The sequence below is a fragment of the Gopherus evgoodei genome, unplaced genomic scaffold, assembly GCF_007399415.2.
Source record: "Gopherus evgoodei ecotype Sinaloan lineage unplaced genomic scaffold, rGopEvg1_v1.p scaffold_68_arrow_ctg1, whole genome shotgun sequence".
In the NCBI taxonomy this organism is placed as follows: domain Eukaryota; kingdom Metazoa; phylum Chordata; order Testudines; family Testudinidae; genus Gopherus; species Gopherus evgoodei.
Window position 1 is genome coordinate 192676 of NW_022060089.1, and position 16031 is coordinate 208706.

The 16031-nt window shown below is 40.9% G+C and overlaps 1 pseudogene; it reads left to right on the plus strand.

The window, feature by feature from the left end:
* The first annotated feature begins 1876 nt into the window (after positions 1–1876).
* Positions 1877–16031, plus strand: part of LOC115643707 — a 17042-nt pseudogene continuing 2887 nt past the window's right edge.

Here is a 16031-nt window from a genome sequence, read left to right on the forward strand (position 1 = left end):
TTCTGGTCACAAGCACCCGAAGGGAAGAGACGGAGGTGTCCAGTCAGACCTGCTCAGTGATAAGCATTTAGCATAGATAGGGCGTCGTTCCCAGTTGAAACAATGGGACAATTAAGAATATAAGAACATAAGAATGGCAATACTGTTAGACCAAAGGTCCCATGACGGTGCACCCCATAAGGATCTATGGAAATATGCTTATGAATGTATATACGACATAACTGGAATATGTTTTATGCTACATATGCCATGTATCCTATCTCTGTAAAGGTTATGATCTACTGAATCTATCCACTCTATTTGTATGCATGTGTCATTGTTGTATTCGAAGTTATGAATATTGCCTGTGTATTTGCTTGATTTCTAAGTAACCTTAATAAAACATTTGGTCAGCTTCCTGAGAATGGAATGTGTAAATTAAGTGCTCAATCAAGAAACACTTAAGGACAATTAATCTTCGAAGGCTCCGATCCACATAAGAAGTCTACCTGAAGATGTTCAGGGTAGCATGTAAACAATGACTTCTCCCTGTAAAAACTGAGTCATGCATTTTGTTCTATTTGTGAATGCAGGTTTTTGTACATAATTCTACATTTGTAAGTTCAGCAGCTCCCATTGGCCTGAAGCAGCGATCCGCGGCCAGCGGGAGCCACGATCGGCCGTACCTGTGGACAGGGCAAGTAAACAACCGGCCCAGCCCACCAGGGGCTTTCCCTACACAAGTGGCATCCCAAGTTTGGGAAACACTGTTTTAGAGGAAAAGGAACTCAGACTCCCCAGTATAACAATGAAGAAGGATAAAGAATCAATGTCTAATGTGGAACCAGTAGAATCCAGTAGTTATGACTCTCCAATAACCATGGTAACAACCGTAAAACCTTAGAAGCAATTGCAAAAATTGTAGGGCCCATGAAAAAGGGAGATCCAGTGACTGCCAACGGAGCACACTTGGAAACGATAGTGAAACTCTTCCAGATAGATAAAGAGAATTTAGTTAAACTTTTACCGTTAACTGTAAACAAAGCCTTATGGAATATGTTGCTACCAGAATTTTTAAAAGGAGAAAAATCATTCAGAGACACTGCTGCTGTTAGAAAAAAATATGCATCCAGGCCAGGCAGGACTTACTTTGGTAGCTAACATGAAGCAACGGGAAGGCAAATCACCACATTAATTTCATAACAGACTTTCTGCAGCCCGGATATCTAAGAAAATGCCTGGAAAGGAAACAGAATCACAATATATTAATTTGCTCATTAACCATTCTTTACCAGCAGCTTGGGGTAAAGGAATAGTGCATGTGAACCCTGGGAGCACTCTTGCAAAAGTGCTAGATTTATTGTCTAAAGCCTATAGCTATATTCAAACTCACACCAAAAGAACTCATCCTCCTATAGCAGTTGTTCAAGGAGCTTCAGGTAAATCAGTAATTAAAGTAAAAGGCTCACAAAGTGTTAGACAAGAACAATCACCTGATCCAAAAGGGTTGGATAATAATATTAAGATCAATTCAAACCCAAGGGGGGCCATACCACCACATCCCCAAATTGAAAAGCCCAGATACTATAACCCTAGAAACATTAATGAAGGGACACGTTTCATACCATCTTCACCAACTACAAGCAGGAAACAATTCATGTCTGATATGAACTGTTACTGCTCTCACTGGAGAAGCCTGATCTGTTGACCTCCTACTCCTGTAATGGAAATGATTATTAAAGAACTCCGTCACATGGGGGAAACATTAGATTCTCACAAGTGGGAAATACAAGAAATACAGCAGCAAATTCATTCCATAATATTAAACAACCAACACACCCCAACTCAACCCATTCCAGTAGGAACTGAACTGGGATCCTGGATTTCAAATCTGCACATGGAGTGTGAGAATCAGGAAGTGAAGAAAAATGTAGACTCAGAGGAACAGAATGCCAAATGCCAAAAGGACCCCTGCCTCTTTAAGAAGAGATGTAAGCGAGGGACCCACCGTATCCGCAATGGTAAGGGGCCTCCTTTTTCTGTTTATTATTAATTCTGGCACCTCAATCTGAATAATTAATGATCAAAATTTAAAATCATCCCCTTTAGCATCAGGACGATCCAGAGTGTTAGCAGCATTTGCAAGTAACCAAATCACATCTGTGTTATCAAACCCAGTAGTGATAAAAATAGGGAACATGAAACAAAAATGTATTTGCACCAGCAAATTTAAACAAACCCTGCAATTTATTGGAATACATTTTCTGAGGAAACATGGAGGCATTATAGATTTAACCAGTCACTTGCTCTGCATAACTATAGTACAAGCACTAAACAATCAATCTGTTGTCATTTCCATTTGTAACATTGTTTCAACTGTAACAAAACCGGAAATGTATACCCTAGAAAATATTGCAGAAGGGAAAACGGATGTGCAGGCACTGCTAACTAAGCATGCTTTTGCTAAACATAAGCATACATTTGGAAAGATGAATACGACTGTTAAAATTTCAGGAGAAGATTTTCACCCACAGTTCAACTATCTTCCATGGAAAAATGAAATGAATTCTGTCTAGATTTCCAGACCATCTGCTTTTTTCAGTATGTAGATAACATTTGTTTATATACAGAGACTCAGGAGGAACATCTGGAGTGCCTGGATGAACTTCCACAAATCATTAAGGAAGCAAGACTAAAGTGTTACCCAGCAAAGGTGCAACTAATAGACCCCAAAGTGTATTTTTTAGGCATCACATTGTCTCAAGGAAGTCTGACACCTGCCCAACAGAAGATGAATGCAATTTGGGAATTGGCTGTGCCCACTAACATAAATTCTTTACCTTCTTTTTTAGGCTTAGCAGGAGACCATTGGGAATTTGTCCCTAACTTTGATCACATTGGACGTCCACGCTACAATCTCTTGAAAAACGAAGTTGCCTGTGTTACTGCTTGCTTTAATTTGATGAATGCTGTTGTCAGAGGTGTGTTGTCAGATGCTACTGGTGTGGTGCTCTGCTCTGCGCTGCTCTCTCCTTGTTGGTATCACTCGGCTGTGTACGTGTGTTCCCTCTGTTTGCTGCCCGAGCTCTGCGCAGATAGCTGACACAGCGGACCCGAAGAGAACCCCCAATGACCACAGAGTCTAGTAAGGTACGAAGGCACGTCGGCCAGGTTTATTGCGCTCGGACACACTTGCAGGGTCCCCGTAGAGTACTTAGTCTACCGGGCATACTGCGACAGAGTGCCTCTTGACAATGGACTTGGCTCAGTCAGTGGTGGGACTTTCCACTGCCCCCTAGGCCGGACAAAGACATCGCCCCAGGGATACATTTTTATACACAGGTACAAACAAGTTACACATCACTCCTGACGTATTGAGGTACAACCCTTCTACATAGCAAGGTACAACCCCTCTACGTAGTAAGGTGCCGCCTCTCACCTTGTACATGTTGGCTCGATCAAAACAACTCTATCCATCATATTACCCTTTTGCCCCTGTCATTGGGATGGGTCAGTCTGTTCCTTGTTATCTGTGTGGAATGTGCAAGTATGTGAATGTTCTGATCTCTAGTGTTCAGTACCTTTTAGGTACGTATCTTCTTGCAGCACCAGCCCTTTTCTTGCCAGCTTCTGTGAGCAGGGCCTGCCTCTGGCTCACAGCTTCACTTTGCTTTATGTTAGCAAAGTTTTGGCCATTATTTTAGTTCAGGCCTCAGGCCTCATACTGGGCCTTTATTAGGACCTTCACTTACTACATTCCCCCACTTTTTGTCTTTTTATGGGGAGGATGTTTACCCATCGTCATGGAAAAGCATAATGCATAGACTAAAGATAACCCAGTGGGCTAAACACTGTTATGTGATTATCTTATTTTACCATCCATACACTCATGCCCCATCTGTCTGTTTAGTCTGCACATTCCCTCATACGACTGAGAGACAGATTTTATTATCCAATTATTTTTTAGTCCCTTATGGTGGGCCTGGGAATGTTAGGCCCGGGACCATGACTGAGGAATGTAATATTATGATTGATCCTTAGAGGCACTTCCAAATAATTAATATATATGAATTATATGGATATAGCATATATTAGTAGTGTGTATGGGCATATATGTATAGTATGTATGTGTACATATGACAACAACTTATATCCAAGTGTAACCATGGTTTTCCAGGCTGCTGGTTTACTCTGGCCCTTTTACTTTGGTGACACAGATAGAAACACACTTCCATTAGGGCAATTCCAGTTATCACCTGTCTCATCATTAGCAGTAGGCTAAATGTTTTAACACACTGGGATCGGGATTGTGATCGTGTGTCCCACAGTGCTATGTATATGAGAAGTAAAACAGAAATCTGGAGTAGTGACACTATCACTGAGGCCTTTATATATAAATATATTGTAATTAGTTACTACACAGTACTGTCCATTCATATTATAGGTTATCCTTAAGGCTGGTTGTTAGCATCTGGTCAGCTTTACTGGGCAGGAAACAGAAGTGGGTAGCTTCTCTGTTCCATTGGTTGAACTGCTCTGTGATTCACCAGTAGTTGATGTAGATCCAATTGTTTCTTATGGATGCAGTCTTCCAGATAACCTACTGAATGGACAGTAACCAATTTATCAAATATTGCTGTGTTAGGATTTAATATTGGTACCCAGATACTGAACAAGATTGTTTTGACTAACATGTACCTCAGTTAGGATGCAGTGTCACTGACTCAAATGATGACTGGTACTAACAGGCAATTTGTTTACCCAATTTGTAGTTGCTATGTAACTTAATTTCTTTACCAATTTGTTTTTTTTTTTCCTTGCCTTCATGGTGTTTGCTGCCATTCGTTTGTTGATTTTTACCTGTGGGTTGGTTAAACAGTTTAGCAATGTTATACACATTGTAGATGTTGTACAGCAATAATACAATACAACAATAATACAGCAGTACAATGATAGTACAGTAGTACAGCAACAATTCAGTTATTTTTACACAGTAATTAAGTTAAAATTAAATGACAGGTTTTCTGATCCAGCTAGTGGTTTTTGTTTGATTGTTAACTTAATTGTCCATATATGGTAGATAGAAGTGTATTTGAACAGTGTCTTGTTTACAAAACATTTTTCTTTTTTTGATGCATGGAGGTTTCTTCACTGTATACAGTTATTATCTGGTGTCTTCAGGGTGTGATATTTTCTGGCATTTTTGGTCTGTGGGATGCAACTTAAACAACTTTTGTTAGTTAACATAGTAAAGTTTTTTTTGTTTTTTGTTTTTTTGTTTTGTTTGTTTGTTTGTTTTCAGTAACCCAAACTTAATACACAGTTTCAACTTAGTTTGTTTACAGTGTAATAAGAACAATGTAATAGGGACCGAGCCTTTTATAACTCAAGTTATACTTTGGCAGTTGTTGTATAGACATTTATTTTCATTTGGGGTGCATTACTAATATTTAATACTAAATGTAATGCTTAACAGCTAAAATAAATGCTCACAATCTTTCATGAGAAGGGGTACTGCTTTCCCTTCCTGAACACTTTGTTTTTAGTAACATAACTTCAACAAGCTTTTTAGAGTATTCACTTGTGATACTTTACCTTAATGTTGAGATTTCCCCTTACATTTTTTCTTTGAATAACAATTTAAAAAAAAACTTAAAAAACAAAACTGGGATTGATAAAAGAGAATTCTTTTTGTTTGCAATTGCATTATTTGTTGAGACAGAAATATATGTACATATATTTGTAACTGAAATCTTTTTGAACTTTGCACAAAAAATTGGTGTTAATAATACTATGATTATACCCCAACCATGATTTTAAAGTAGTGTGGTACCACATCTCATATATTTTTTAAAAGGGTATAAAGTTGACTTTTGTTGCAACAAAAAATAAAAATTTAAAAATAAAAATAATTTTAAAAAAATTGTCACGTGACACACACAACATAGACACGAGACACACACACAGGACATACAGGACACACTTACAATTAAAAACAAATGGTGCCAGAATTCTATTCATAACTATACAAAATAACACCACTAAAAATAAAATTAAAAAGGGTTAAACATGTGAATAAGTTATTACCTTATTGAAAACTTGTAGCAGGAATTTGATAAAAATATATTAATACTTGCCAAATTTATTGTATTAATTTGGTAACAAGGAATTTTGCATTACTTTATATTTAACATTATTTTAAAACTCTGCTCTGTGGAATAAGAAAAGCCCATGTTTCAAATATTACTTAGTGGTTAGGATTAGAAGCAGAGAGTGCATTTCTGTTGCTTGGCAACCATATCTTCAAGAAAGTTAGGAATAATTCCAGCTGTTGCATTCCTGAAGGGTTAAAATAATTAATTTACTGGATTTAAAGTTTTTACCTTATTTTCTTTCTGTTTCTTATTTTGTTCTGTTTTTAATTGCTTTATCCTTTGGAGGTTTCTGTAAAAACTATAACTTTTCACTTTTAAAACAAAGAGAAAAAGTAGAGGGGAAGAGAGGCGGGGGAAAAAGGGGGATGTGGGTGAAGAGCAACCTAGATAGGTAGCGAGACCTGAGCCAAGAGAGATTAACTCTATCAAGGCATTTGAAAGTACAGACAGCAGCAGCAGCAAGTTTAGCAAACTGAGAAAACAAATAAAGGACAAAACTTAACTAGTATGTAAAAATATATGAGAAAGAAGGTTCTATTTTCAGATATAAGCGCAAAGTGTGGTTCCATGGGTCAAAGCAATTGGGAACCTGCACAGTTGGGGATTGCGCCCCTGGTTTTTATCCTGGCTCTGAAAGGAGATTGGGGGTAGTTACCTGCTCTTGTAAAACCTGACTTTGTTCCCCAAGTGTCTGTTGCTTTTGTGTGCATGCCAAATGGATAGTGGGAGTGCCCTTTTCTGCTGCAGTTAACTGTTTTTGGGCAGCTCCATGGGTTAATGCATCAATTCTAGGTGTTAACCCGCTTAATTTTAGTTTTTCACTTTGAAATTCTTTTTTATTCACTCCCCTGCGATCGAGTCGCAGCTCCTGTCTCCTAATGTGCTCTGTGAACTGTTTTATTTTTTCCTTCATTTGATTTACCAGTTCAATGAGAGTATTGTTTGCTACTCTTTCCTTCTGTGCACTTACTTGTCCCGTACTGACAGGAACCAGTCTAGGTTCCGGTTTAAGTTTAACTGGAACCCGGCTTTTATCATAAGGTGATGGTCGCAATGCAGTGGACCCAGTTTCATGTTTTAATTTTACTAGGACCACCTCTTTCCACTTCTGTCCCCATTCTTCAGGCACAGGGTAGCTACCTGAAGCCTGCTGTTTACCACCAATATTTATAACAGGAGATGGCACATGTATTTTTTTAGGTTCCTTACAGTTGTTTCCAGTGTTTCACTCTGTTCCTGTACTGGTTGTCTCTGGGCTGCTTGCCACCCTGCAAGGGCGGTGGGAGCATTCCAGGGCTGCGTAGCTTTTTTTGATTCTTTTAACTCATTCTTTGTTACTGTTACTTGCCCTGCTTTTTCTATTACTTGTTTGGCCAGCATGCCAGCATGCTGTTTCAGCCATCTCACTGCCACAGACAGTAGTTGCAGAATTTTTGCTTTTTTACTTTTATTGCTATTTCTTAGAGTCTCAGCTCTACATATGCCAGTCCATGTTTCCCCATTCTTCAATTCATATGGACCCCCCTTACTGGCAATCCAGCGGGTCCATGACTTATAAAACTCCATGGGGATCAAAGGGGAGGGGATAAGGGGGTTCCCTAGCTCGAGGTTTTCTGTCATGTTAGATTGCGATTCTTACAGTGGACAGCTCGCTTACTCACCAGATCAGCGGTCAGGGTCACCAGTGTTGTCAGAGGTGTGTTGTCAGATGCTACCGGTGTGGTGCTCTGCTCTGCTCTCTCCTTGTTGGTATCACTCGGCTGTGTGCGTGTGTTCCCTCTGTTTGCTGCCCCAGCTCTGCAGATAGCTGACACAGCAGACCCGAAGAGAACCCCCAATGACCACAGAGTCTAGTAAGGTACGAAGGCACGTCGGCTAGGTTTATTGCGCTCGGACACACTTGCAGGGTCCCCGTAGAGTACTTAGTCTACCGGGCATACTGCGACAGAGTGCCTCTTGACAATGGACTCGGCTCAGTCAGTGGCAGGACTTTCCACTGCCCCCTAGGCCGGACAAAGACATCGCCCCAGGGATACATTTTTATACACAGGTACAAACAAGTTACACATCACTCCTGACGTATTGAGGTACAACCCTTCTACGTAGCAAGGTACAACCCCTCTACGTAGTAAGGTGCCGCCTCTCACCTTGTACATGTTGGTTCGATCAAAACAACTCTATCCATCATATTACCCTTTTGCCCCTGTCATTGGGATGGGTCAGTCTGTTCCTTGTTATCTGTGTGGAATGTGCAAGTATGTGAATGTTCTGATCTCTAGTGTTCAGTACCTTTTAGGTACGTATCTTCTTGCAGCACCAGCCCTTTTCTTGCCAACTTCTGTGAGCAGGGCCTGCCTGCTCACAGCTTCACTTTGCTTTATGTTAGCAAAGTTTTGGCCATTATTTTAGTTCAGGCCTCAGGCCTCATACTGGGCCTTTATTAGGGCCTTCATTTACTACAAATGCATTTACATGCTGGTCCGTCCAGACCCAAGCAACAGATCCCAGCAAACCATATCATCTAGAGGTATCTGGTATTCCTGAATCCAAGGGGTTTGCACTTTGGTGATGGCAACATGTACCCATCTATGGTCAGAGAGAAGCTGTAACCTTGAGAGTTTAGTTCAAGTCTGGAGTGGCCAGTATTAGTTTTCAGAGTCCTTGCAGGTCCCCACCTTCTGCACTCGAAATGCCAGAGTGGGGAATCAGCCTTGACAGTTGTATTGGAACGGAGCTCAAATTTGCCTATTAAAGCTAAAAATTTGCAAATAATAGTATCTTGGGTACAAGAAAGAAGGAACCCAGACCAAAACCAATCTGGAATACCAGGCCTGTCAACTAAAAACTTCTTTAAATGGAAATATCAACGAAACCAAAAACAGTTTATATCTAAGACTTGGAATAAAGCTTTGTTTACTGCATGAACTAATAGTACAACTTTAGCAATTCATAAGGTTCAAAATCATATGCCAGGTTTGTACAGACTGGGATTGAAAGATGGGCAAAAATTGCTATTGTGGAAGGATTTCCCACTGAAGGTTCAGAAATGTGAAGAAAGTTATGTATACTATTTTCCAAATAAATCAGGCAGCTAAATACTTCACCCAGTCACTCATAACAATTTTTACCAACACTTTTAAAGAAATAGTAGGGAAACATATTATTCTTGTATATGATATGTAAAATTTGAGCACGTCTTAAGTAAATTGGTGGGAAAATCTCTCCCTTATTGGACGAATCTAGGGGAGAACGATGTAAAACATATATTCCAGGGGAAGTTCACACTTTTCCAATCAGTAATGAAATTCCATACGGATCATGGGAAAACAGAACTAAATGTCAAAGGTCAGTAAGAACTGAAACAATAATCAAATACAATCTAAAGCATAAGAATAAGGAAAAATATAAAGCCCTTATCTAAATTAAGGTTTTAGATAAAGTCAAAGTTATTGATAAATATTTGAAAGTAGAGGCACAGGCAAGGATAGTGAAAAATAACCATGATTCACATAACTCAGTGAAATGTCCAGAATTGCAGAAAGACCCTGTTATTGGTCTCACTGCCACACCTATGGCAGGGGTATTAATCAACCAAGTAAAATTCATGCATATTCCTGTTCTGTTAATTTTATCTAAGTGGCAAACCATGAGAGGGCCAGCAGATTCTAACACCATCTAGGAAGATGCAAGTATGTCTGTAGGTATAACTGGGGATGTTCATTATATTTATCTATAGAAATTGTATATGCTGTAACATTTATTACTTTGTTGGTAACTTTAATAAAACTACAAAATGATAGATGCTGTTGTAATTGTAGATGTTATTTGCCTGTGGTTTCATGTGTTCCTATGATCTCTAGATCTAAAACAAACAGAGGTAACACGGTTAAACTCAAAATGATGGCCACCAGAGCCAAACGCACTGAAACATATGATTCATCAGGGCATGCGGTAGCATGTGACCTCTGGAATCTTTTTAAAAAATTCAGCATCATATTAGCTATCTACCAGTCATCTGGTACAGAGGCTGATTTAAGTGATAGGTTACATAGAACAGTAAGTAGTTCTGCAATTTGATATTTGAATTCTTTAACAACTCTTGGGTGAATATCATCCGGTCCTGGTGACTTTTACTTGTAATTGAACATAAAGCTAAGAGTAGCATAAAATCCCTCCTTTACTTGTAAGGGGTTAAGAAGCTCAAAAAACCTAAAGGGCCAATAAGAAAAGAAGATACTTTAAAATCTGTGGAGTGGGGGGAGGTTTTGTATGTGCTTTCTTTGTTTGTTTTCTCCCTGGACGAGAAAGGGACAAGGTGGGGAAAATACATCTCCTAAAAAACTACGTGAAATGAGCATCTAAGATTACAAAAATTGTAAGTAAAGGCAAGGAAATGTGTAAGATTATCTTTCATTTTAGCTTGTGAATTTTCCGTCTGCTAAGAGGGAGGTTTATTTGTGGTTTTTGTGACTTTGAAGCTAAGCCTAGAAGGGAATCCTCTGTGTTTTAAATATGTTATTTACCCTGTAAAGTTATCTTCCATCCTGATTTTGCAGGTGTGATTCTTTTACTTTTTAAAAAAAAATAAAATTATTCTTTTAAGAATCTGATTGATTTTCAGTGTCCTAAGAACCCGGGGGTTTGATCTGTGTTCAAATTGTACCAATTGGTGAAGATATTCTTCTCAATCCTCCCCAGGAAAGGGGGTGAAGGGGACTCCAAGTGACCCTTTTCTGGAATCTTTGTCTAAATCAGTTGGTGGTGGCAGCAATACTGTCCAAGGACAAGGAAAGGAATTTGTGCCTTGAGGAAGTTTTTAACCTAAGCTGATAGAAATAAGCTTAGAGGGTATTTCATGCTGGTCCCCATATCTGTACCCCAGAGTTCAGAGTGGGGAAGGAACCCTGACAGATGTCTTTGACTCAGTGTTGTTAATAGCAGTGCCCCATCGCACAGGATGTTGTACTGACAAATATGTTACAGTTTGAGAGGCACTCAGATGCTATTGTAACTGATGCCATAGCTAAGTGCCTTAGGGAGATATCAGCTCTGTATCCCTCATAAGGATGATTTGGATCTCTGAGTGCAGAACCTGAACTCTTCCCAACACCCCTTGGTGATGAGGCCTGTCATTAGCACAGCCCTCTTTGATGAGGGAGTTCTGGGATCCTCCTGCAGCTCGGCAGTAAGAGGGGGAATCAGGATGTGCTTTCAGAGAGCAAAGGATCTGGAGAGCATTGTCTGGCCATACAGAGCCCTGCTGGGCTGCCTCTCCATCTGTTCCTGACCCCTGCCCACTCCAAGAGCAGTAAAAACAGCTGTTGAGGTGGAGCTAGACCTCACACCCTGCATCCAAATTTCCAACATCTCCAAATTTGTGTGTGGATGGAAATGGAAGGGGGGGATTGTTTGGGTCAAAGAGAGATCTAGAAGCAGGCATTGGAGCTGGGCTTGGGTCATGTCCCTTTCTATTAAGAATGTGTATGGCCTTGCTTATGGGGTGTATGCATCAACAACAGGCGGAGACCCTCTGAGCTGTGCCTAGGGAACCAGTGACTCTGCGAGCATGTCACTGTTATGTCCAGCTGTCAGTGGTGTAGACTTTTTCCTTACAGCCGGGGGCTTTGTAACCCAGTGCAGACGGAAACAGCGTTTCTGCCACTGACAGACTGTGTGACTGGAAATGACCACTAACTAACCTTCAGTGCCTTCGTTTGTGGGTGCTCTGCTTGAGATATGGCCAGCAGCTCCAACTCTTGGGATGTTAATGGGACTCTCATACTAGTTCCAATATTTCCTAAAGCCCCAACTTCTGGAATCCAGAGACTATGCAAGAATATCAGCTTCCAGCTTTCTTTAAAAAAGTTTCTTTAAAAAATGTGTTGCAGAAAAGGTAGAAAACCTGAAGCAGGTGACCTCAAAGGTCGAGAAACCAAATATAATTAAAAAAGAATCTCATATAAGTTTATTTTTAAATCTCAGTATTTTTAAACCAAACTCATAATTTTTTCAGGGTTCGACTCTTACTTGTTGAACAGGGCTTGCTGATACTCCGTACCTAGCTCAAAAAATCTCAAGGGCAACTAGCAAAAGTAAAAAAAATAGTAATAATAACAAGTTTTTTTTCAAAGTGCATCAGAAATGGTAAGCCTGCCAAACAATCAATGGGTCCATGGGAAAATTGAGCACTCAAGGAAGGTGAGGATAAATGAATTATTTGCCTTGGACTTCATTACAGAGGATGTGAAGAATATTCCCAAACCTGTGCCATTCTGTTTAGGTGACGGACATACGGAATTATCCCAAGTTGAGGTGTAATTAGAGGACATTTTGGAACAAACTGATAAATTAAAGAGTACTGAGTCACCAGAACCAGATGGGATTCACCCAAGTGTTCTGAATAAACTCAAATACCAGATTCCAGAACTACTATCTGTGATATATGACCTATAGCTTAAATCAGCCTCTGTACCAGATGACTGGCAAATAGCTAATGTGATGCAGATTTTTTTAAAAGGCTTCAGAGGTGATCCTGGCAATATAGGACAGTAAGCCTAATTTCAGTACCAGGTGAATTGGTTGACACTATAGTAAAGAACAGAATTATCAGACACAAAGATTAACACATTATGTTGGGGAAAAGTCAACACAGCTTCTCCAAGGGAAATCACGATTCACCAGTTTTTTAGGTGACAAATCTGCAGAACTGTCCCAGATTGAGGTGTCATTAGAGGAGACTTTGGAAGAAATTGATAAACTAAACAGTAAGAAGTCACCAGGCTCAGATGGGATTCACCCAAGAGTTCTGAAGGAACTCAAATGTGAAATTACAGATCTACTAACTGTAGTCTGTAACCTATCACTTAAATTAGCTTCTGTACCAAATGATTGGAGGACAGCTAATCTGAAGCCTTTTAAAAGGGGCTCCAGAGGTGATCGTGTTAATTGCAGGCTGGTCAACCTGACTTCAGTGCCTGGCAAACTGTTTGAAACTATAGTAAAGAACAAAATGCCCGACACATAGATGAAAAGAATTTGTTGGTGAAGATTCAACGTGGCTTTTGCAAAAGGAAATCATACCTCACCAGTCCACTAGAACCCCTCGAGGGGGTCAATATTTGACCCGATTTCTCTATGGCAGCCCACTTCCCCGCATTACAAAACCAGCATGCAGGTCAGGGAAGAGAGATTACACAAGGCTCCATATACGAATGACTGAAGGGAAATTTCCACGTAGAGAGTATTGTGGAATCTCCCTTCCCTGGCATGCACCCTGGGTTTGTAATGCAGGAAAGGGGGCTGCCGGGGAGAAATCTGGTCCTATATTATTTTTCTTCTATTTTATGTTATTTCAGCAAGATTAGAGCTGTGACAGCATCATCATTATCTCTCGGCCGCCTTTGAGGTAGCCCCTAATCAGAACCATATGGAACAGTGATGACAAGCCTGGATTCCAGGAAAAGAGCCTGCAGCAGGGATTGTGCTGCAGAACTGTTAGGTAGGATTACTTTGTATCTCCTGGGATTTGGCCTCCTGTAGTTTGCTATTGACCGTGATGGGGGCAAAAGCTGGTGCACACTTAGCCAAGCAGCTGAGGTTCCCTGATGGCTAAGTGGCCCCAAGAGAATGTGCAGACATGCTTCATAAAGACAGTTCCCTCCCTATCTGAACAGATACTGCCTGCTGCCTGTGCTACCTCTCCAATGACTACTTATCCTTTCGGGTAAGACTCCTGGTCTCAGCGGCTCCACGTCTAGCAGGAATTGAGTACATTAGCAGGATTCACTATCTTTAAAATGTGAAATGAAGTGTAAAGACTGCAAGCTGTTTACATTGGCAGATGTTCTGTGCAGTAGCAGCGAACTCAGCTGGGCTGTCGGTGTGACTCAGTGACAGAGGCTAGAGGGCAGGCTGTGCTAGGTAGCTTGGAAACTTCTGCCTTACATCTGCCTATGCTCCATGGCGGGTTATTCAAGCTACACAGAAATGTGAAAGTCAAAGCGAGCTTGGAATGTTAGGATCCCTATTCCACGAGTCAGAATTTCTCAATCTGTCCCATTTCTAGTGGTGCTATGAGCTCTGGGCTTGATCCTGCCAGGGGCTGAGTGAGAGGAGACCCCCATGGAATATCAGTGACTAGTTCCCAAATTGCCACAAGTTTACTTACTCCTGGGAATTTTATCTGCAAATACATTTTCATAGGTTTTAATTCCTGGCTTAATTGTGAATGCAGGAATTCAGAGCTGTATTGCTTTTTGGTAACAAGTCTGATGAGGCATATTTCTATCTCCTGATTGGCTGAAGGCTCCAGCCTTTCTTCCCTATAGATACTCCTCAGAGTTACAGGGCCACTGGCATCTCAGTCCCCTCTCTGGTCTCTGAGTGCCAGATGTCAGCCCTCATAGCCTTTCCTCTCATGGGATGTAATCTCACTGTCCTCCCACCCTCAGACTGGGACCTGGGCTACTGCACACTGTGGGTCAACTGTGCTTAGCAAGCAGGTCCGAGTGGGTTCAGAAACTCTGGTTCTTTCCTCAGGGAGGCTGTTATTAGCGATGATATGAATGAGCAGCCAACATTATTGAACCAAAATATTGCTTAATCTGAACAGTAGGAATGAAGCGTAAAATGGAAGAATAAGAGGGTATTCAAAAAAAAATAAGTCTGCACATTTATCTGACCCCAAGCACTCCCTCTCTGATGAACACCCAGGCAGACCAAAGGCTTTCAGATTTCCCCAGTGGTGTCTGTGCCTGTCAGTCTGAAGAGCTTCTCAGCAACAGCTACCTCACCTCTGGACAGACTCCCAGGGCTGGCAAAACAGGCTGTGTAATGTGACTGGAGCCCAGGAGCAGGGAATTCCCTGCTTGTAGCTCCAGTGTTTTCTCTCAGCCTCCCTGAAGTGCTGACTGAGAGATGACTTCCCTTCAGCTGTTGCTTCCCTTCCTGCTTATTTTCCAGCAGCCTGCTATTAAACTAAGAAGAGCCAAACTGGTTTCATCCAATATAGCCATCACGTAATCATGGAAATAGTTAACCCAAGATAACCATAACATAAACATGAAAAGAACTGGGTTTAACATACACATTCCTTATGGCAGCTCAGTTCCAAGTCTGTCCCAATCCCTTTCCTGGATGCTATGGATTTTATGAATACAGGTCAGATTTTATGAATAGGCAGTCAGGGAGCAGCAAACTACTTTCATATGGGAAATGAATTTCCACATGCATTTCACTTTTAAATGCACTTCCTGAAAACCTGCATCCTGCCTGAATAACAGATTCTGAGGTTACTATGTACTAGAGAGTGAGAGCTCAGAGAAGGATTATTTTCTACACTGATCTCAATGCCTGTTACCACTCAGGGTACAGGCTACAGGCTGACAGAACAGAACCTGAGGAGAACCAGTCATCTATTAACCCAGGGGCAGAGGAGCTACTAGAGCTTAGTTTGCTGAGAAGCGATTGACTGAAGGGTGAGATGTTGTGATCTTTTCAAGTTCTGAAGAAACCCAGATGACATACATGTAACCCTTCCGCCAGGTGAAGCCAGCAACAACCAGGGCTGGGTTCTGTATCTAGAGGTTCCTTTTCAACAATACAACAAAGAAGAGCACCAGCCCAGTAACTTGGGAAATTACACACCCCTCCTAGGCACCTCTGGGAGGCTAGACATCCCTGCTCTTGAGCACACAGTCTGAGCTTAGGAAAGGAAGTTTTAATGATAGGAGAGAAGTCAACCTGACATTAATTAGGGAAAATTCCACAAGCGAGATTCATAATCCTAAATCTAATTCATAATCCAGGACACCCACCCCAGAGTGCTTGATGCAGTGGCTTCTGCTTCGTGCTCTTCAACCAAACATTCCTTTATAATGCCCTTCTCTGCTACCTCAC